Here is a 25,493-nt window from a genome sequence, read left to right as displayed (position 1 = left end):
ATGTCTTTTAACAACAATAGTCAAGTCTTCCAATGGACTTTTTAGTGAAACCCAATAGATAGCTTTATTTTCTCTTTGTTTACTCAAATATTGAATGTTTATGTCTTATAAATTTAGTAGGAAAGTATTCTAATGACTTGCTTATGACACCCCATAGAATATATTATGTTTAGTACCTTGGACACTGTAGCTTATTCACTTAAATCTCTGATAAATTGTGGGGCTGGTATGCACAGTCTGGTTAGCACAGTTAGTAAGGTGTTGGGTTTGCACTATCAAATTAAGACGGTAGTTGGTTCGAATCCCATGTTATCATGTTTTTATTTTACTAGTGTGGTTTGTGACTCTATAAGATGAATGCCTATGTCTTTTAACAACAATATTCAAGTCTTCCAATGGACTTTTTAGTGAAACCCAATAAATAGCTTTATTTTCTCTTTGTTTACTCAAATATTGAATGCTTATGTCTTATAAATTTAGTAGGAAAGTATTCTAATGACTTGCTTATGACACACCATAGAATATATTATGTTTAGTACCTTGGACACTGTAGCTTATTCACTTAAATCTCTGATAAATTGTGTGTCTGGTATGCACAGTCTGGTTAGCACAGTTAGTAAGCTATTGGGTTTGCACTATAAAATGAAGACTGTCATTGGTTCGAATCCCATGTTATCATGTTTTTATTTTACTGATGTGGTTTGTGGCTCTATAATATGAATGCCTATGTCTTTTAACAACAATAGTCAAGTCTTCCAATGGACTTTTTAGTGAAACCCAATAGATAGCTTTATTTTCTCTTTGTTTACTCAATTATTGAATGCGTATGTCTTATAAATTAAGTAGGAAAGTATTCTAATGACTTGCTTATGACACCCCATAGAATATATTATGTTTAGTACCTTGGACACTGTAGCTTATTCACTTAAATCTCTGATAAATTGTGTGTCTGGTATGTACAGTCTGGTTAGCACAGTAAGTAAGGTGTTGGGTTTGCACTATCAAATTAAGACTGTCATTTTGTTCGAATCCCAAGTTATCATGTTTTTATTTTACTAGTGTGGTTTGTGTCTCTATAATATGAATGCCTATGTCTTTTAACAACAATATTCAAGTCTTCCAATGGACTTTTTAGTGAAACCCAAAAGATAGCTTTATTTTCCCTTTGTTTACTCAATTATTGAATGCTTATGTCTTATAAATTTAGTAGGAAAGTATTCTAATGACTTGCTTATGACACCCCATATAATATATTATGTTTAGTACCTTGGACACTGTAGCTTATTCACTTAAATCTCTGATAAATTGTGTGTCTGGTATGCACAGTCTGGTTAGCACAGTTAGTAAGGTGTTGGGGTTGCACTATCAAATTAAGACTGTCATTGGCTCGAGTCCCATGTTATCATGTTTTTATTTTACTAGTGTGGTTTGTGGCTCTATAATATGAATGCCTATGTCTTTTAACAACAATAGTCAAGTCTTCCAATTGACTTTTTAGTGAAACCCAATAGATAGCTTTATTTTCTCTTTGTTTACTCATTTATTGAATGCTTATGTCTTATAAATTTAGTAGGAAAGTATTCTAATGACTTGCTTATGACACCCCATAGAATATATTATGTTTAGTACCTTGGACACTGTAGCTTATTCACTTAAATCTCTGATAAATTGTGGGGCTGGTATGCACAGTCTGGTTAGCACAGTTAGTAAGCTGTTGGGTTTGCTCTATAAAATTAAGACTGTCATTGGTTCGAATCCCATGTTATCATGTTTTTATTTTACTAGTGTGGTTTGTGGCTCTATAATATGAATGCTTATGTCTTTTAACAACAATAGTCAAGTCTTCCAATGATCTTTTTAGTGAAACCCAATAGATAGCTTCATTTTCTCTTTGTTTACTCAAATATTGAATGCTTATGTCTTATAAATTTAGTAGGAAAGTATTCTAATGACTTGCTTATGACACCCCATAGAATATATTATGTTTAGTACCTTGGACACTGTAGCTTATTCACTTAAATCTCTGATAAATTGTGTGTCTGGTATGCACAGTCTGGTTAGCACAGTTAGTAAGGTGTTGGGTTTGCACTATCAAATTAAGACTGTCATTGGTTCGAATCCCATGTTATCGTGTTTTTATTTTACTAGTGTGGTTTGTGGCTCTATAATATGAAATCCTATGTCTTTTAACAACAATAGTCAAGTCTTCCAATGGACTTTTTAGTGAAACCCAATAGATAGCTTTATTTTCTCTTTGTTTACTCAAATATTGAATGTTTATGTCTTATAAATTTAGTAGGAAAGTATTCTAATGACTTGCTTATGACACCCCATAGAATATATTATGTTTAGTACCTTGGACACTGTAGCTTATTCACTTAAATCTCTGATAAATTGTGGGGCTGGTATGCACAGTCTGGTTAGCACAGTTAGTAAGGTGTTGGGTTTGCACTATCAAATTAAGACGGTAGTTGGTTCGAATCCCATGTTATCATGTTTTTATTTTACTAGTGTGGTTTGTGGCTCTATAAGATGAATGCCTATGTCTTTTAACAACAATATTCAAGTCTTCCAATGGACTTTTTAGTGAAACCCAATAAATAGCTTTATTTTCTCTTTGTTTACTCAAATATTGAATGCTTATGTCTTATAAATTTAGTAGGAAAGTATTCTAATGACTTGCTTATGACACACCATAGAATATATTATGTTTAGTACCTTGGACACTGTAGCTTATTCACTTAAATCTCTGATAAATTGTGTGTCTGGTATGCACAGTCTGGTTAGCACAGTTAGTAAGCTATTGGGTTTGCACTATAAAATGAAGACTGTCATTGGTTCGAATCCCATGTTATCATGTTTTTATTTTACTGATGTGGTTTGTGGCTCTATAATATGAATGCCTATGTCTTTTAACAACAATAGTCAAGTCTTCCAATGGACTTTTTAGTGAAACCCAATAGATAGCTTTATTTTCTCTTTGTTTACTCAATTATTGAATGCTTATGTCTTATAAATTTAGTAGGAAAGTATTCTAATGACTTGCTTATGACACCCCATAGAATATATTATGTTTAGTACCTTGGACACTGTAGCTTATTCACTTAAATCTCTGATAAATTGTGTGTCTGGTATGCACAGTCTGGTTAGCACAGTTAGTAAGGTGTTGGGTTTGCACTATCAAATTAAGACTGTAATTGGTTTGAATCCCATGTTATCATATTTTTATTTTACTAGTGTGGTTTGTGGCTCTATAATATGAATGCCTATGTCTTTTAACAACAATAGTCAAGTCTTCCAATGGACTTTTTAGTGAAACCCAATAGATAGCTTTATTTTCTCTTTGTTTACTCAATTATTGAATGCGTATGTCTTATAAATTAAGTAGGAAAGTATTCTAATGACTTGCTTATGACACCCCATAGAATATATTATGTTTAGTACCTTGGACACTGTAGCTTATTCACTTAAATCTCTGATAAATTGTGCGTCTGGTATGTACAGTCTGGTTAGCACAGTTAGTAAGGTGTTGGGTTTGCACTATCAAATTAAGACTGTCATTTTGTTCGAATCCCAAGTTATCATGTTTTTATTTTACTAGTGTGGTTTGTGTCTCTATAATATGAATGCCTATGTCTTTTAACAACAATATTCAAGTCTTCCAATGGACTTTTTAGTGAAACCCAAAAGATAGCTTTATTTTCCCTTTGTTTACTCAATTATTGAATGCTTATGTCTTATAAATTTAGTAGGAAAGTATTCTAATGACTTGCTTATGACACCCCATATAATATATTATGTTTAGTACCTTGGACACTGTAGCTTATTCACTTAAATCTCTGATAAATTGTGTGTCTGGTATGCACAGTCTGGTTAGCACAGTTAGTAAGGTGTTGGGGTTGCACTATCAAATTAAGACTGTCATTGGTTCGAGTCCCATGTTATCATGTTTTTATTTTACTAGTGTGGTTTGTGGCTCTATAATATGAATGCCTATGTCTTTTAACAACAATAGTCAAGTCTTCCAATTGACTTTTTAGTGAAACCCAATAGATAGCTTTATTTTCTCTTTGTTTACTCATTTATTGAATGCTTATGTCTTATAAATTTAGTAGGAAAGTATTCTAATGACTTGCTTATGACACCCCATAGAATATATTATGTTTAGTACCTTGGACACTGTAGCTTATTCACTTAAATCTCTGATAAATTGTGTGTCTGGTATGCACAGTCTGGTTAGCACAGTTAGTAAGCTGTTGGGTTTGCTCTATAAAATTAAGACTGTCATTGGTTCGAATCCCATGTTATCATGTTTTTATTTTACTAGTGTGGTTTGTGGCTCTATAATATGAATGCTTATGTCTTTTAACAACAATAGTCAAGTCTTCCAATGAACTTTTTAGTGAAACCCAATAGATAGCTTCATTTTCTCTTTGTTTACTCAAATATTGAATGCTTATGTCTTATAAATTTAGTAGGAAAGTATTCTAATGACTTGCTTATGACACCCCATAGAATATATTATGTTTAGTACCTTGGACACTGTAGCTTATTCACTTAAATCTCTGATAAATTGTGTGTCTGGTATGCACAGTCTGGTTAGCACAGTTAGTAAGGTGTTGGGTTTGCACTATCAAATTAAGACTGTCATTGGTTCGAATCCCATGTTATAGTGTTTTTATTTTACTAGTGTGGTTTGTGGCTCTATAATATGAAATCCTATGTCTTTTAACAACAATAGTCAAGTCTTCCAATGGACTTTTTAGTGAAACCCAATAGATAGCTTTATTTTCTCTTTGTTTACTCAAATATTGAATGTTTATGTCTTATAAATTTAGTAGGAAAGTATTCTAATGACTTGCTTATGACACCCCATAGAATATATTATGTTTAGTACCTTGGACACTGTAGCTTATTCACTTAAATCTCTGATAAATTGTGGGGCTGGTATGCACAGTCTGGTTAGCACAGTTAGTAAGGTGTTGGGTTTGCACTATCAAATTAAGACGGTAGTTGGTTCGAATCCCATGTTATCATGTTTTTATTTTACTAGTGTGGTTTGTGGCTCTATAAGATGAATGCCTATGTCTTTTAACAACAATATTCCAGTCTTCCAATGGACTTTTTAGTGAAACCCAATAAATAGCTTTATTTTCTCTTTGTTTACTCAAATATTGAATGCTTATGTCTTATAAATTTAGTAGGAAAGTATTCTAATGACTTGCTTATGACACACCATAGAATATATTATGTTTAGTACCTTGGACACTGTAGCTTATTCACTTAAATCTCTGATAAATTGTGTGTCTGGTATGCACAGTCTGGTTAGCACAGTTAGTAAGCTATTGGGTTTGCACTATAAAATGAAGACTGTCATTGGTTCGAATCCCATGTTATCATGTTTTTATTTTACTGATGTGGTTTGTGGCTCTATAATATGAATGCCTATGTCTTTTAACAACAATAGTCAAGTCTTCCAATTGACTTTTTAGTGAAACCCAATAGATAGCTTTATTTTCTCTTTGTTTACTCAATTATTGAATGCTTATGTCTTATAAATTTAGTAGGAAAGTATTCTAATGACTTGCTTATGACACCCCATAGAATATATTATGTTTAGTACCTTGGACACTGTAGCTTATTCACTTAAATCTCTGATAAATTGTGTGTCTGGTATGCACAGTGTGGTTAGCACAGTTAGTAAGGTGTTGGGTTTGCACTATCAAATTAAGACTGTAATTGGTTCGAATCCCATGTTATCATATTTTTATTTTACTAGTGTGGTTTGTGGCTCTATAATATGAATGCCTATGTCTTTTAACAACAATAGTCAAGTCTTCCAATGGACTTTTTAGTGAAACCCAATAGATAGCTTTATTTTCTCTTTGTTTACTCAATTATTGAAAGCGTATGTCTTATAAATTAAGTAGGAAAGTATTATAATGACTTGCTTATGACACCCCATAGAATATATTATGTTTAGTACCTTGGACACTGTAGCTTATTCACTTAAATCTCTGATAAATTGTGTGTCTGGTATGCACAGTCTGGTTAGCACAGTTAGTAAGGTGTTGGGTTTGCACTATCAAATTAAGACTGTAATTGGTTCGAATCCCTTGTTATCATGTTTTTATTTTACTAGTGTGGTTTGTGGCTCTATAAGATGAATGCCTATGTCTTTTAACAACAATATTCAAGTCTTCCAATGTACTTTTTAGTGAAACCCAATAGATAGCTTTATTTTCTCTTTGTTTACTCAAATATTGAATGCTTATGTCTTATAAATTTAGTAGGAAAGTATTCTAATGACTTGCTTATGACACCCCATAGAATATATTATGTTTAGTACCTTGGACACTGTAGCTTATTCACTTAAATCTCTGATAAATTGGGGGGCTGGCATGCACAGTCTGGTTAGCACAGTTAGTAAGCTATTGGGTTTGCACTATAAAATGAAGACTGTCATTGGTTCGAATCCCATGTTATCATGTTTTTATTTTACTGATGTGGTTTGTGGCTCTATAATATGAAATCCTATGTCTTTTAACAACAATAGTCAAGTCTTCCAATGGACTTTTTAGTGAAACCCAATAGATAGCTTTATTTTCTCTTTGTTTACTCAAATATTGAATGCTTATGTCTTATAAATTTAGTAGGAAAGTATTCTAATGACTTGCTTATGACACCCCATAGAATATATTATGTTTAGTACCTTGGACACTGTAGCTTATTCACTTAAATCTCTGATAAATTGGGGGGCTGGTATGCACAGTCTGGTTAGCACAGTTAGTAAGCTATTGGGTTTGCACTATAAAATGAAGACTGTCATTGGTTCGAATCCCATGTTATCATGTTTTTATTTTACTGATGTGGTTTGTGGCTCTATAATATGAATGCCTATGTCTTTTAACAACAATAGTCAAGTCTTCCAATGGACTTTTTAGTGAAACCCAATAGATAGCTTTATTTTCTCTTTGTTTACTCAATTATTGAATGCTTATGTCTTGTAAATTTAGTAGGAAAGTATTCTAATGACTTGCTTATGACACCCCATAGAATATATTATGTTTAGTACCTTGGACACTGTAGCTTATTCACTTAAATCTCTGATAAATTGTGTGTCTGGTATGCACAGTCTGGTTAGCACAGTTAGTAAGGTGTTGGGTTTGCACTATCAAATTAAGACTGTAATTGGTTCGAATCCCATGTTATCATATTTTTATTTTACTAGTGTGGTTTGTGGCTCTATAATATGAATGCCTATGTCTTTTAACAACAATAGTCAAGTCTTCCAATGGACTTTTTAGTGAAACCCAATAGATAGCTTTATTTTCTCTTTGTTTACTCAATTACTGAATGCGTATGTCTTATAAATTAAGCAGGAAAGTATTCTAATGACTTGCTTATGACACCCCATAGAATATATTATGTTTAGTACCTTGGACACTGTAGCTTATTCACTTAAATCTCTGATAAATTGTGTGTCTGGTATGTACAGTCTGGTTAGCACAGTTAGTAAGGTGTTGGGTTTGCACTATCAAATTAAGACTGTCATTTTGTTCGAATCCCAAGTTATCATGTTTTTATTTTACTAGTGTGGTTTGTGTCTCTATAATATGAATGCCTATGTCTTTTAACAACAATATTCAAGTCTTCCAATGGACTTTTTAGTGAAACCCAATAAATAGCTTTATTTTCTCTTTGTTTACTCAAATATTGAATGCTTATGTCTTATAAATTTAGTAGGAAAGTATTCTAATGACTTGCTTATGACACACCATAGAATATATTATGTTTAGTACCTTGGACACTGTAGCTTATTCACTTAAATCTCTGATAAATTGTGTGTCTGGTATGCACAGTCTGGTTAGCACAGTTAGTAAGCTATTGGGTTTGCACTATAAAATGAAGACTGTCATTGGTTCGAATCCCATGTTATCATGTTTTTATTTTACTGATGTGGTTTGTGGCTCTATAATATGAATGCCTATGTCTTTTAACAACAATAGTCAAGTCTTCCAATTGACTTTTTAGTGAAACCCAATAGATAGCTTTATTTTCTCTTTGTTTACTCAATTATTGAATGCTTATGTCTTATAAATTTAGTAGGAAAGTATTCTAATGACTTGCTTATGACACCCCATAGAATATATTATGTTTAGTACCTTGGACACTGTAGCTTATTCACTTAAATCTCTGATAAATTGTGTGTCTGGTATGCACAGTCTGGTTAGCACAGTTAGTAAGGTGTTGGGTTTGCACTATCAAATTAAGACTGTAATTGGTTCGAATCCCATGTTATCATATTTTTATTTTACTAGTGTGGTTTGTGGCTCTATAATATGAATGCCTATGTCTTTTAACAACAATAGTCAAGTCTTCCAATGGACTTTTTAGTGAAACCCAATAGATAGCTTTATTTTCTCTTTGTTTACTCAATTACTGAATGCGTATGTCTTATAAATTAAGCAGGAAAGTATTCTAATGACTTGCTTATGACACCCCATAGAATATATTATGTTTAGTACCTTGGACACTGTAGCTTATTCACTTAAATCTCTGATAAATTGTGTGTCTGGTATGTACAGTCTGGTTAGCACAGTTAGTAAGGTGTTGGGTTTGCACTATCAAATTAAGACTGTCATTTTGTTCGAATCCCAAGTTATCATGTTTTTATTTTACTAGTGTGGTTTGTGTCTCTATAATATGAATGCCTATGTCTTTTAACAACAATATTCAAGTCTTCCAATGGACTTTTTAGTGAAACCCAATAAATAGCTTTATTTTCTCTTTGTTTACTCAAATATTGAATGCTTATGTCTTATAAATTTAGTAGGAAAGTATTCTAATGACTTGCTTATGACACACCATAGAATATATTATGTTTAGTACCTTGGACACTGTAGCTTATTCACTTAAATCTCTGATAAATTGTGTGTCTGGTATGCACAGTCTGGTTAGCACAGTTAGTAAGCTATTGGGTTTGCACTATAAAATGAAGACTGTCATTGGTTCGAATCCCATGTTATCATGTTTTTATTTTACTGATGTGGTTTGTGGCTCTATAATATGAATGCCTATGTCTTTTAACAACAATAGTCAAGTCTTCCAATTGACTTTTTAGTGAAACCCAATAGATAGCTTTATTTTCTCTTTGTTTACTCAATTATTGAATGCTTATGTCTTATAAATTTAGTAGGAAAGTATTCTAATGACTTGCTTATGACACCCCATAGAATATATTATGTTTAGTACCTTGGACACTGTAGCTTATTCACTTAAATCTCTGATAAATTGTGTGTCTGGTATGCACAGTCTGGTTAGCACAGTTAGTAAGGTGTTGGGTTTGCACTATCAAATTAAGACTGTAATTGGTTCGAATCCCATGTTATCATATTTTTATTTTACTAGTGTGGTTTGTGGCTCTATAATATGAATGCCTATGTCTTTTAACAACAATAGTCAAGTCTTCCAATGGACTTTTTAGTGAAACCCAATAGATAGCTTTATTTTCTCTTTGTTTACTCAATTATTGAATGCGTATGTCTTATAAATTAAGTAGGAAAGTATTATAATGACTTGCTTATGACACCCCATAGAATATATTATGTTTAGTACCTTGGACACTGTAGCTTATTCACTTAAATCTCTGATAAATTGTGTGTCTGGTATGCACAGTCTGGTTAGCACAGTTAGTAAGGTGTTGGGTTTGCACTATCAAATTAAGACTGTAATTGGTTCGAATCCCTTGTTATCATGTTTTTATTTTACTAGTGTGGTTTGTGGCTCTATAAGATGAATGCCTATGTCTTTTAACAACAATATTCAAGTCTTCCAATGGACTTTTTAGTGAAACCCAATAGATAGCTTTATTTTCTCTTTGTTTACTCAAATATTGAATGCTTATGTCTTATAAATTTAGTAGGAAAGTATTCTAATGACTTGCTTATGACACCCCATAGAATATATTATGTTTAGTACCTTGGACACTGTAGCTTATTCACTTAAATCTCTGATAAATTGTGTGTCTGGTATGCACAGTCTGGTTAGCACAGTTAGTAAGCTATTGGGTTTGCACTATAAAATTAAGACTGTCATTGGTTTGAATCCCATGTTATCATGTTTTTATTTTACTGGTGTGGTTTGTGTCTCTATAATATGAATGCCTATGTCTTTTAACAACAATAGTCAAGTCTTCCAATGGACTTTTTAGTGAAACCCAATAGATAGCTTTATTTTCTCTTTGTTTACTCAATTATTGAATGCGTATGTCTTATAAATTTAGTAGGAAAGTATTCTAATGACTTGCTTATGACACCCCATAAAATATATTATGTTTAGTACCTTGGACACTGTAGCTTATTCACTTAAATCTCTGATAAATTGTGTGTCTGGTATGCACAGTCTGGTTAGCACAGTTAGTAAGGTGTTGGGTTTGCACTATCAAATTAAGACTGTCATTGGTTCGAATCCCATGTTATCGTGTTTTTATTTTACAAGTGTGGTTTGTGGCTCTATAATATGAAATCCTATGTCTTTTAACAACAATAGTCAAGTCTTCCAATGGACTTTTTAGTGAAACCCAATAGATAGCTTTATTTTCTCTTTGTTTACTCAAATATTGAATGTTTATGTCTTATAAATTTAGTAGGAAAGTATTCTAATGACTTGCTTATGACACCCCATAGAATATATTATGTTTAGTACCTTGGACACTGTAGCTTATTCACTTAAATCTCTGATAAATTGTGGGGCTGGTATGCACAGTCTGGTTAGCACAGTTAGTAAGGTGTTGGGTTTGCACTATCAAATTAAGACGGTAATTGGTTCGAATCCCATGTTATCATGTTTTTATTTTACTAGTGTGGTTTGTGGCTCTTTAAGATGAATGCCTATGTCTTTTAACAACAATATTCAAGTCTTCCAATGGACTTTTTAGTGAAACCCAATAAATAGCTTTATTTTCTCTTTGTTTACTCAAATATTGAATGCTTATGTCTTATAAATTTAGTAGGAAAGTATTCTAATGACTTGCTTATGACACACCATAGAATATATTATGTTTAGTACCTTGGACACTGTAGCTTATTCACTTAAATCTCTGATAAATTGTGTGTCTGGTATGCACAGTCTGGTTAGCACAGTTAGTAAGCTATTGGGTTTGCACTATAAAATGAAGACTGTCATTGGTTCGAATCCCATGTTATCATGTTTTTATTTTACTGATGTGGTTTGTGGCTCTATAATATGAATGCCTATGTCTTTTAACAACAATAGTCAAGTCTTCCAATGGACTTTTTAGTGAAACCCAATAGATAGCTTTATTTTCTCTTTGTTTACTCAATTATTGAATGCTTATGTCTTATAAATTTAGTAGGAAAGTATTCTAATGACTTGCTTATGACACCCCATAGAATATATTATGTTTAGTACCTTGGACACTGTAGCTTATTCACTTAAATCTCTGATAAATTGTGTGTCTGGTATGCACAGTCTGGTTAGCACAGTTAGTAAGGTGTTGGGTTAGCACTATCAAATTAAGACTGTAATTGGTTCGAATCCCATGTTATCATATTTTTATTTTACTAGTGTGGTTTGTGGCTCTATAATATGAATGCCTATGTCTTTTAACAACAATAGTCAAGTCTTCCAATGGACTTTTTAGTGAAACCCAATAGATAGCTTTATTTTCTCTTTGTTTACTCAATTATTGAATGCGTATGTCTTATAAATTAAGTAGGAAAGTATTCTAATGACTTGCTTATGACACCCCATAGAATATATTATGTTTAGTACCTTGGACACTGTAGCTTATTCACTTAAATCTCTGATAAATTGTGTGTCTGGTATGTACAGTCTGGTTAGCACAGTTAGTAAGGTGTTGGGTTTGCACTATCAAATTAAGACTGTCATTTTGTTCGAATCCCAAGTTATCATGTTTTTATTTTACTAGTGTGGTTTGTGTCTCTATAATATGAATGCCTATGTCTTTTAACAACAATATTCAAGTCTTCCAATGGACTTTTTAGTGAAACCCAAAAGATAGCTTTATTTTCCCTTTGTTTACTCAATTATTGAATGCTTATGTCTTATAAATTTAGTAGGAAAGTATTCTAATGACTTGCTTATGACACCCCATATAATATATTATGTTTAGTACCTTGGACACTGTAGCTTATTCACTTAAATCTCTGATAAATTGTGTGTCTGGTATGCACAGTCTGGTTAGCACAGTTAGTAAGGTGTTGGGGTTGCACTATCAAATTAAGACTGTCATTGGTTCGAGTCCCATGTTATCATGTTTTTATTTTACTAGTGTGGTTTGTGGCTCTATAATATGAATGCCTATGTCTTTTAACAACAATAGTCAAGTCTTCCAATTTACTTTTTAGTGAAACCCAATAGATAGCTTTATTTTCTCTTTGTTTACTCAAATATTGAATGCTTATGTCTTATAAATTTAGTAGGAAAGTATTCTAATGACTTGCTTATGACACCCCATAGAATATATTATGTTTAGTACCTTGGACACTGTAGCTTATTCACTTAAATCTCTGATAAATTGTGTGTCTGGTATGCACAGTCTGGTTAGCACAGTTAGTAAGCTATTGGGTTTGCACTATAAAATTAAGACTGTCATTGGTTTGAATCCCATGTTATCATGTTTTTATTTTACTGGTGTGGTTTGTGGCTCTATAATATGAATGCCTATGTCTTTTAACAACAATAGTCAAGTCTTCCAATGGACTTTTTAGTGAAACCCAATAGATAGCTTTATTTTCTCTTTGTTTACTCAATTATTGAATGCGTATGTCTTATAAATTTAGTAGGAAAGTATTCTAATGACTTGCTTATGACACCCCATAGAATATATTATGTTTAGTACCTTGGACACTGTAGCTTATTCACTTAAATCTCTGATAAATTGTGTGTCTGGTATGCACAGTCTGGTTAGCACAGTTAGTAAGGTGTTGGGTTTGCACTATCAAATTAAGACTGTCATTGGTTCGAATCCCATGTTATCGTGTTTTTATTTTACAAGTGTGGTTTGTGGCTCTATAATATGAAATCCTATGTCTTTTAACAACAATAGTCAAGTCTTCCAATGGACTTTTTAGTGAAACCCAATAGATAGCTTTATTTTCTCTTTGTTTACTCAAATATTGAATGTTTATGTCTTATAAATTTAGTAGGAAAGTATTCTAATGACTTGCTTATGACACCCCATAGAATATATTATGTTTAGTACCTTGGACACTGTAGCTTATTCACTTAAATCTCTGATAAATTGTGGGGCTGGTATGCACAGTCTGGTTAGCACAGTTAGTAAGGTGTTGGGTTTGCACTATCAAATTAAGACGGTAATTGGTTCGAATCCCATGTTATCATGTTTTTATTTTACTAGTGTGGTTTGTGGCTCTTTAAGATGAATGCCTATGTCTTTTAACAACAATATTCAAGTCTTCCAATGGACTTTTTAGTGAAACCCAATAAATAGCTTTATTTTCTCTTTGTTTACTCAAATATTGAATGCTTATGTCTTATAAATTTAGTAGGAAAGTATTCTAATGACTTGCTTATGACACACCATAGAATATATTATGTTTAGTACCTTGGACACTGTAGCTTATTCACTTAAATCTCTGATAAATTGTGTGTCTGGTATGCACAGTCTGGTTAGCACAGTTAGTAAGCTATTGGGTTTGCACTATAAAATGAAGACTGTCATTGGTTCGAATCCCATATTATCATGTTTTTATTTTACTGATGTGGTTTGTGGCTCTATAATATGAATGCCTATGTCTTTTAACAACAATAGTCAAGTCTTCCAATGGACTTTTTAGTGAAACCCAATAGATAGCTTTATTTTCTCTTTGTTTACTCAATTATTGAATGCTTATGTCTTATAAATTTAGTAGGAAAGTATTCTAATGACTTGCTTATGACACCCCATAGAATATATTATGTTTAGTACCTTGGACACTGTAGCTTATTCACTTAAATCTCTGATAAATTGTGTGTCTGGTATGCACAGTCTGGTTAGCACAGTTAGTAAGGTGTTGGGTTAGCACTATCAAATTAAGACTGTAATTGGTTCGAATCCCATGTTATCATATTTTTATTTTACTAGTGTGGTTTGTGGCTCTATAATATGAATGCCTATGTCTTTTAACAACAATAGTCAAGTCTTCCAATGGACTTTTTAGTGAAACCCAATAGATAGCTTTATTTTCTCTTTGTTTACTCAATTATTGAATGCGTATGTCTTATAAATTAAGTAGGAAAGTATTCTAATGACTTGCTTATGACACCCCATAGAGTATATTATGTTTAGTACCTTGGACACTGTAGCTTATTCACTTAAATCTCTGATAAATTGTGTGTCTGGTATGTACAGTCTGGTTAGCACAGTAAGTAAGGTGTTGGGTTTGCACTATCAAATTAAGACTGTCATTTTGTTCGAATCCCAAGTTATCATGTTTTTATTTTACTAGTGTGGTTTGTGTCTCTATAATATGAATGCCTATGTCTTTTAACAACAATATTCAAGTCTTCCAATGGACTTTTTAGTGAAACCCAAAAGATAGCTTTATTTTCCCTTTGTTTACTCAATTATTGAATGCTTATGTCTTATAAATTTAGTAGGAAAGTATTCTAATGACTTGCTTATGACACCCCATATAATATATTATGTTTAGTACCTTGGACACTGTAGCTTATTCACTTAAATCTCTGATAAATTGTGTGTCTGGTATGCACAGTCTGGTTAGCACAGTTAGTAAGGTGTTGGGGTTGCACTATCAAATTAAGACTGTCATTGGTTCGAGTCCCATGTTATCATGTTTTTATTTTACTAGTGTGGTTTGTGGCTCTATAATATGAATGCCTATGTCTTTTAACAACAATAGTCAAGTCTTCCAATTGACTTTTTAGTGAAACCCAATAGATAGCTTTATTTTCTCTTTGTTTACTCATTTATTGAATGCTTATGTCTTATAAATTTAGTAGGAAAGTATTCTAATGACTTGCTTATGACACCCCATAGAATATATTATGTTTAGTACCTTGGACACTGTAGCTTATTCACTTAAATCTCTGATAAATTGTGTGTCTGGTATGCACAGTCTGGTTAGCACAGTTAGTAAGCTGTTGGGTTTGCTCTATAAAATTAAGACTGTCATTGGTTCGAATCCCATGTTATCATGTTTTTATTTTACTAGTGTGGTTTGTGGCTCTATAATATGAATGCTTATGTCTTTTAACAACAATAGTCAAGTCTTCCAATGATCTTTTTAGTGAAACCCAATAGATAGCTTCATTTTCTCTTTGTTTACTCAAATATTGAATGCTTATGTCTTATAAATTTAGTAGGAAAGTATTCTAATGACTTGCTTATGACACCCCATAGAATATATTATGTTTAGTACCTTGGACACTGTAGCTTATTCACTTAAATCTTTGATAAATTGTGTGTCTGGTATGCACAGTCTGGTTAGCACAGTTAGTAAGGTGTTGGGTTTGCACTATCAAATTAAGACTGTCATTGGTTCGAATCCCATGTTATCGTGTTTTTATTTTACTAGTGTGGTTTGTGGCTCTATAATATGAAATCCTATGTCTTTTAACAACAATAGTCAAGTCTTCCAATGGACTTTTTAGTGAAACCCAATAGATAGCTTTATTTTCTCTTTGTTTACTCAAATATTGAATGTTTATGTCTTATAAATTTAGTAGGAAAGTATTCTAATGACTTGCTTATGACACCCCATAGAATATATTATGTTTAGTACCTTGGACACTGTAGCTTATTCACTTAAATCTCTGATAAATTGTGGGGCTGGTATGCACAGTCTGGTTAGCACAGTTAGTAAGGTGTTGGGTTTGCACTATCAAATTAAGACGGTAGTTGGTTCGAATCCCATGTTATCATGTTTTTATTTTACTAGTGTGGTTTGTGGCTCTATAAGATGAATGCCTATGTCTTTTAACAACAATATTCAAGTCTTCCAATGGACTTTTTAGTGAAACCCAATAAATAGCTTTATTTTCTCTTTGTTTACTCAAATATTGAATGCTTATGTCTTATAAATTTAGTAGGAAAGTATTCTAATGACTTGCTTATGACACACCATAGAATATATTATGTTTAGTACCTTGGACACTGTAGCTTATTCACTTAAATCTCTGATAAATTGTGTGTCTGGTATGCACAGTCTGGTTAGCACAGTTAGTAAGCTATTGGGTTTGCACTATAAAATGAAGACTGTCATTGGTTCGAATCCCATGTTATCATGTTTTTATTTTACTGATGTGGTTTGTGGCTCTATAATATGAATGCCTATGTCTTTTAACAACAATAGTCAAGTCTTCCAATGGACTTTTTAGTGAAACCCAATAGATAGCTTTATTTTCTCTTTGTTTACTCAATTATTGAATGCTTATGTCTTATAAATTTAGTAGGAAAGTATTCTAATGACTTGCTTATGACACCCCATAGAATATATTATGTTTAGTACCTTGGACACTGTAGCTTATTCACTTAAATCTCTGATAAATTGTGTGTCTGGTATGCACAGTCTGGTTAGCACAGTTAGTAAGGTGTTGGGTTTGCACTATCAAATTAAGACTGTAATTGGTTTGAATACCATGTTATCATATTTTTATTTTACTAGTGTGGTTTGTGGCTCTATAATATGAATGCCTATGTCTTTTAACAACAATAGTCAAGTCTTCCAATGGACTTTTTAGTGAAACCCAATAGATAGCTTTATTTTCTCTTTGTTTACTCAATTATTGAATGCGTATGTCTTATAAATTAAGTAGGAAAGTATTCTAATGACTTGCTTATGACACCCCATAGAATATATTATGTTTAGTACCTTGGACACTGTAGCTTATTCACTTAAATCTCTGATAAATTGTGCGTCTGGTATGTACAGTCTGGTTAGCACAGTTAGTAAGGTGTTGGGTTTGCACTATCAAATTAAGACTGTCATTTTGTTCGAATCCCAAGTTATCATGTTTTTATTTTACTAGTGTGGTTTGTGTCTCTATAATATGAATGCCTATGTCTTTTAACAACAATATTCAAGTCTTCCAATGGACTTTTTAGTGAAACCCAAAAGATAGCTTTATTTTCCCTTTGTTTACTCAATTATTGAATGCTTATGTCTTATAAATTTAGTAGGAAAGTATTCTAATGACTTGCTTATGACACCCCATATAATATATTATGTTTAGTACCTTGGACACTGTAGCTTATTCACTTAAATCTCTGATAAATTGTGTGTCTGGTATGCACAGTCTGGTTAGCACAGTTAGTAAGGTGTTGGGGTTGCACTATCAAATTAAGACTGTCATTGGTTCGAGTCCCATGTTATCATGTTTTTATTTTACTAGTGTGGTTTGTGGCTCTATAATATGAATGCCTATGTCTTTTAACAACAATAGTCAAGTCTTCCAATTGACTTTTTAGTGAAACCCAATAGATAGCTTTATTTTCTCTTTGTTTACTCATTTATTGAATGCTTATGTCTTATAAATTTAGTAGGAAAGTATTCTAATGACTTGCTTATGACACCCCATAGAATATATTATGTTTAGTACCTTGGACACTGTAGCTTATTCACTTAAATCTCTGATAAATTGTGTGTCTGGTATGCACAGTCTGGTTAGCACAGTTAGTAAGCTGTTGGGTTTGCTCTATAAAATTAAGACTGTCATTGGTTCGAATCCCATGTTATCATGTTTTTATTTTACTAGTGTGGTTTGTGGCTCTATAATATGAATGCTTATGTCTTTTAACAACAATAGTCAAGTCTTCCAATGAACTTTTTAGTGAAACCCAATAGATAGCTTCATTTTCTCTTTGTTTACTCAAATATTGAATGCTTATGTCTTATAAATTTAGTAGGAAAGTATTCTAATGACTTGCTTATGACACCCCATAGAATATATTATGTTTAGTACCTTGGACACTGTAGCTTATTCACTTAAATCTCTGATAAATTGTGTGTCTGGTATGCACAGTCTGGTTAGCACAGTTAGTAAGGTGTTGGGTTTGCACTATCAAATTAAGACTGTCATTGGTTCGAATCCCATGTTATAGTGTTTTTATTTTACTAGTGTGGTTTGTGGCTCTATAATATGAAATCCTATGTCTTTTAACAACAATAGTCAAGTCTTCCAATGGACTTTTTAGTGAAACCCAATAGATAGCTTTATTTTCTCTTTGTTTACTCAAATATTGAATGTTTATGTCTTATAAATTTAGTAGGAAAGTATTCTAATGACTTGCTTATGACACCCCATAGAATATATTATGTTTAGTACCTTGGACACTGTAGCTTATTCACTTAAATCTCTGATAAATTGTGGGGCTGGTATGCACAGTCTGGTTAGCACAGTTAGTAAGGTGTTGGGTTTGCACTATCAAATTAAGACGGTAGTTGGTTCGAATCCCATGTTATCATGTTTTTATTTTACTAGTGTGGTTTGTGGCTCTATAAGATGAATGCCTATGTCTTTTAACAACAATATTCCAGTCTTCCAATGGACTTTTTAGTGAAACCCAATAAATAGCTTTATTTTCTCTTTGTTTACTCAAATATTGAATGCTTATGTCTTATAAATTTAGTAGGAAAGTATTCTAATGACTTGCTTATGACACACCATAGAATATATTATGTTTAGTACCTTGGACACTGTAGCTTATTCACTTAAATCTCTGATAAATTGTGTGTCTGGTATGCACAGTCTGGTTAGCACAGTTAGTAAGCTATTGGGTTTGCACTATAAAATGAAGACTGTCATTGGTTCGAATCCCATGTTATCATGTTTTTATTTTACTGATGTGGTTTGTGGCTCTATAATATGAATGCCTATGTCTTTTAACAACAATAGTCAAGTCTTCCAATTGACTTTTTAGTGAAACCCAATAGATAGCTTTATTTTCTCTTTGTTTACTCAATTATTGAATGCTTATGTCTTATAAATTTAGTAGGAAAGTATTCTAATGACTTGCTTATGACACCCCATAGAATATATTATGTTTAGTACCTTGGACACTGTAGCTTATTCACTTAAATCTCTGATAAATTGTGTGTCTGGTATGCACAGTGTGGTTAGCACAGTTAGTAAGGTGTTGGGTTTGCACTATCAAATTAAGACTGTAATTGGTTCGAATCCCATGTTATCATATTTTTATTTTACTAGTGTGGTTTGTGGCTCTATAATATGAATGCCTATGTCTTTTAACAACAATAGTCAAGTCTTCCAATGGACTTTTTAGTGAAACCCAATAGATAGCTTTATTTTCTCTTTGTTTACTCAATTATTGAAAGCGTATGTCTTATAAATTAAGTAGGAAAGTATTCTAATGACTTGCTTATGACGCCCCATAGAATATATTATGTTTAGTACCTTGGACACTGTAGCTTATTCACTTAAATCTCTGATAAATTGTGTGTCTGGTATGCACAGTCTGGTTAGCACAGTTAGTAAGGTGTTGGGTTTGCACTATCAAATTAAGACTGTAATTGGTTCGAATCCCTTGTTATCATGTTTTTATTTTACTAGTGTGGTTTGTGGCTCTATAAGATGAATGCCTATGTCTTTTAACAACAATATTCAAGTCTTCTAATGGACTTTTTAGTGAAACCCAATAGATAGCTTTATTTTCTCTTTGTTTACTCAAATATTGAATGCTTATGTCTTATAAATTTAGTAGGAAAGTATTCTAATGACTTGCTTATGACGCCCCATAGAATATATTATGTTTAGTACCTTGGACACTGTAGCTTATTCACTTAAATCTCTGATAAATTGTGTGTCTGGTATGCACAGTCTGGTTAGCACAGTTAGTAAGCTATTGGGTTTGCACTATAAAATTAAGACTGTCATTGGTTTGAATCCCATGTTATCATGTTTTTATTTTACTGGTGTGGTTTGTGGCTCTATAATATGAATGCCTATGTCTTTTAACAACAATAGTCAAGTCTTCCAATGGAATTTTTAGTGAAACCCAATAGATAGCTTTATTTTCTCTTTGTTTACTCAATTATTGAATGCGTATGTCTTATAAATTAAGTAGGAAAGTATTCTAATGACTTGCTTATGACACCCCATAGAATATATTATGTTTAGTACCTTGGACACTGTAGCTTATTCACTTAAATCTCTGATAAATTGCGTGTCTGGTATGTACAGTCTGGTTAGCACAGTTAGTAAGGTGTTGGGTTTGCACTATCAAATTAAGACTGTCATTTTGTTCGAATCCCAAGTTATCATGTTTTTATTTTACTAGTGTGGTTTGTGTCTCTATAATATGAATGCCTATGTCTTTTAACAACAATATTCAAGTCTTCCAATGGACTTTTTAGTGAAACCCAAAAGATAGCTTTATTTTCCCTTTGTTTACTCAATTATTGAATGCTTATGTCTTATAAATTTAGTAGGAAAGTATTCTAATGACTTGCTTATGACACCCCATATAATATATTATGTTTAGTACCTTGGACACTGTAGCTTATTCACTTAAATCTCTGATAAATTGTTTGTCTGGTATGCACAGTCTGGTTAGCACAGTTAGTAAGGTGTTGGGGTTGCACTATCAAATTAAGACTGTCATTGGTTCGAGTCCCATGTTATCATGTTTTTATTTTACTAGTGTGGTTTGTGGCTCTATAATATGAATGCTTATGTCTTTTAACAACAATAGTCAAGTCTTCCAATGAACTTTTTAGTGAAACCCAATAGATAGCTTCATTTTCTCTTTGTTTACTCAAATATTGAATGCTTATGTCTTATAAATTTAGTAGGAAAGTATTCTAATGACTTGCTTATGACACCCCATAGAATATATTATGTTTAGTACCTTGGACACTGTAGCTTATTCACTTAAATCTCTGATAAATAGTGTGTTTGGTATGCACAGTCTGGTTAGCACAGTTAGTAAGGTGTTGGGTTTGCACTATCAAATTAAGACCGTCATTGGTTCGAATCCCATGTTATCGTGTTTTTATTTTACTAGTGTGGTTTGTGGCTCTATAATATGAAATCCTATGTCTTTTAACAACAATAGTCAAGTCTTCCAATGGACTTTTTAGTGAAACCCAATAGATAGCTTTATTTTCTCTTTGTTTACTCAAATATTGAATGTTTATGTCTTATAAATTTAGTAGGAAAGTATTCTAATGACTTGCTTATGACACCCCATAGAATATATTATGTTTAGTACCTTGGACACTGTAGCTTATTCACTTAAATCTCTGATAAATTGTGGGGCTGGTATGCACAGTCTGGTTAGCACAGTTAGTAAGGTGTTGTGTTTGCACTATCAAATTAAGACGGTAGTTGGTTCGAATCCCATGTTATCATGTTTTTATTTTACTAGTGTGGTTTGTGGCTCTATAAGATGAATGCCTATGTCTTTTAACAACAATATTCAAGTCTTCCAATGGACTTTTTAGTGAAACCCAATAAATAGCTTTATTTTCTCTTTGTTTACTCAAATATTGAATGCTTATGTCTTATAAATTTAGTAGGAAAGTATTCTAATGACTTGCTTATGACACACCATAGAATATATTATGTTTAGTACCTTGGACACTGTAGCTTATTCACTTAAATCTCTGATAAATTGTGTGTCTGGTATGCACAGTCTGGTTAGCACAGTTAGTAAGGTGTTGAGTTAGCACTATCAAATTAAGACTGTAATTGGTTCGAATCCCATGTTATCATATTTTTATTTTACTAGTGTGGTTTGTGGCTCTATAATATGAATGCCTATGTCTTTTAACAACAATAGTCAAGTCTTCCAATGGACTTTTTAGTGAAACCCAATAGATAGCTTTATTTTCTCTTTGTTTACTCAATTATTGAATGCGTATGTCTTATAAATTAAGTAGGAAAGTATTCTAATGACTTGCTTATGACACCCCATAGAATATATTATGTTTAGTACCTTGGACACTGTAGCTTATTCACTTAAATCTCTGATAAATTGTGTGTCTGGTATGTACAGTCTGGTTAGCACAGTAAGTAAGGTGTTGGGTTTGCACTATCAAATTAAGACTGTCATTTTGTTCGAATCCCAAGTTATCATGTTTTTATTTTACTAGTGTGGTTTGTGTCTCTATAATATGAATGCCTATGTCTTTTAACAACAATATTCAAGTCTTCCAATGGACTTTTTAGTGAAACCCAAAAGATAGCTTTATTTTCCCTTTGTTTACTCAATTATTGAATGCTTATGTCTTATAAATTTAGTAGGAAAGTATTCTAATGACTTGCTTATGACACCCCATATAATATATTATGTTTAGTACCTTGGACACTGTAGCTTATTCACTTAAATCTCTGATAAATTGTGTGTCTGGTATGCACAGTCTGGTTAGCACAGTTAGTAAGGTGTTGGGGTTGCACTATCAAATTAAGACTGTCATTGGTTCGAGTCCCATGTTATCATGTTTTTATTTTACTAGTGTGGTTTGTGGCTCTATAATATGAATGCCTATGTCTTTTAACAACAATAGTCAAGTCTTCCAATTGACTTTTTAGTGAAACCCAATAGATAGCTTTATTTTCTCTTTGTTTACTCATTTATTGAATGCTTATGTCTTATAAATTTAGTAGGAAAGTATTCTAATGACTTGCTTATGACACCCCATAGAATATATTATGTTTAGTACCTTGGACACTGTAGCTTATTCACTTAAATCTCTGATAAATTGTGTGTCTGGTATGCACAGTCTGGTTAGCACAGTTAGTAAGCTGTTGGGTTTGCTCTATAAAATTAAGACTGTCATTGGTTCGAATCCCATGTTATCATGTTTTTATTTTACTAGTGTGGTTTGTGGCTCTATAATATGAATGCTTATGTCTTTTAACAACAATAGTCAAGTCTTCCAATGATCTTTTTAGTGAAACCCAATAGATAGCTTCATTTTCTCTTTGTTTACTCAAATATTGAATGCTTATGTCTTATAAATTTAGTAGGAAAGTATTCTAATGACTTGCTTATGACACCCCATAGAATATATTATGTTTAGTACCTTGGACACTGTAGCTTATTCACTTAAATCTCTGATAAATTGTGTGTCTGGTATGCACAGTCTGGTTAGCACAGTTAGTAAGGTGTTGGGTTTGCACTATCAAATTAAGACTGTCATTGGTTCGAATCCCATGTTATCGTGTTTTTATTTTACTAGTGTGGTTTGTGGCTCTATAATATGAAATCCTATGTCTTTTAACAACAATAGTCAAGTCTTCCAATGGACTTTTTAGTGAAACCCAATAGATAGCTTTATTTTCTCTTTGTTTACTCAAATATTGAATGTTTATGTCTTATAAATTTAGTAGGAAAGTATTCTAATGACTTGCTTATGACACCCCATAGAATATATTATGTTTAGTACCTTGGACACTGTAGCTTATTCACTTAAATCTCTGATAAATTGTGGGGCTGGTATGCACAGTCTGGTTAGCACAGTTAGTAAGGTGTTGGGTTTGCACTATCAAATTAAGACGGTAGTTGGTTCGAATCCCATGTTATCATGTTTTTATTTTACTAGTGTGGTTTGTGGCTCTATAAGATGAATGCCTATGTCTTTTAACAACAATATTCAAGTCTTCCAATGGACTTTTTAGTGAAACCCAATAAATAGCTTTATTTTCTCTTTGTTTACTCAAATATTGAATGCTTATGTCTTATAAATTTAGTAGGAAAGTATTCTAATGACTTGCTTATGACACACCATAGAATATATTATGTTTAGTACCTTGGACACTGTAGCTTATTCACTTAAATCTCTGATAAATTGTGTGTCTGGTATGCACAGTCTGGTTAGCACAGTTAGTAAGCTATTGGGTTTGCACTATAAAATGAAGACTGTCATTGGTTCGAATCCCCTGTTATCATGTTTTTATTTTACTGATGTGGTTTGTGGCTCTATAATATGAATGCCTATGTCTTTTAACAACAATAGTCAAGTCTTCCAATGGACTTTTTAGTGAAACCCAATAGATAGCTTTATTTTCTCTTTGTTTACTCAATTATTGAATGCTTATGTCTTATAAATTTAGTAGGAAAGTATTCTAATGACTTGCTTATGACACCCCATAGAATATATTATGTTTAGTACCTTGGACACTGTAGCTTATTCACTTAAATCTCTGATAAATTGTGTGTCTGGTATGCACAGTCTGGTTAGCACAGTTAGTAAGGTGTTGGGTTTGCACTATCAAATTAAGACTGTAATTGGTTTGAATCCCATGTTATCATATTTTTATTTTACTAGTGTGGTTTGTGGCTCTATAATATGAATGCCTATGTCTTTTAACAACAATAGTCAAGTCTTCCAATGGACTTTTTAGTGAAACCCAATAGATAGCTTTATTTTCTCTTTGTTTACTCAATTATTGAATGCGTATGTCTTATAAATTAAGTAGGAAAGTATTCTAATGACTTGCTTATGACACCCCATAGAATATATTATGTTTAGTACCTTGGACACTGTAGCTTATTCACTTAAATCTCTGATAAATTGTGCGTCTGGTATGTACAGTCTGGTTAGCACAGTTAGTAAGGTGTTGGGTTTGCACTATCAAATTAAGACTGTCATTTTGTTCGAATCCCAAGTTATCATGTTTTTATTTTACTAGTGTGGTTTGTGTCTCTATAATATGAATGCCTATGTCTTTTAACAACAATATTCAAGTCTTCCAATGGACTTTTTAGTGAAACCCAAAAGATAGCTTTATTTTCCCTTTGTTTACTCAATTATTGAATGCTTATGTCTTATAAATTTAGTAGGAAAGTATTCTAATGACTTGCTTATGACACCCCATATAATATATTATGTTTAGTACCTTGGACACTGTAGCTTATTCACTTAAATCTCTGATAAATTGTGTGTCTGGTATGCACAGTCTGGTTAGCACAGTTAGTAAGGTGTTGGGGTTGCACTATCAAATTAAGACTGTCATTGGTTCGAGTCCCATGTTATCATGTTTTTATTTTACTAGTGTGGTTTGTGGCTCTATAATATGAATGCCTATGTCTTTTAACAACAATAGTCAAGTCTTCCAATTGACTTTTTAGTGAAACCCAATAGATAGCTTTATTTTCTCTTTGTTTACTCATTTATTGAATGCTTATGTCTTATAAATTTAGTAGGAAAGTATTCTAATGACTTGCTTATGACACCCCATAGAATATATTATGTTTAGTACCTTGGACACTGTAGCTTATTCACTTAAATCTCTGATAAATTGTGTGTCTGGTATGCACAGTCTGGTTAGCACAGTTAGTAAGCTGTTGGGTTTGCTCTATAAAATTAAGACTGTCATTGGTTCGAATCCCATGTTATCATGTTTTTATTTTACTAGTGTGGTTTGTGGCTCTATAATATGAATGCTTATGTCTTTTAACAACAATAGTCAAGTCTTCCAATGAACTTTTTAGTGAAACCCAATAGATAGCTTCATTTTCT

This window comes from Pseudophryne corroboree, chromosome 2, assembly GCF_028390025.1.
Source record: "Pseudophryne corroboree isolate aPseCor3 chromosome 2, aPseCor3.hap2, whole genome shotgun sequence".
Taxonomy (NCBI): domain Eukaryota; kingdom Metazoa; phylum Chordata; class Amphibia; order Anura; family Myobatrachidae; genus Pseudophryne; species Pseudophryne corroboree.
This window is presented reverse-complemented; position numbering follows the sequence as displayed.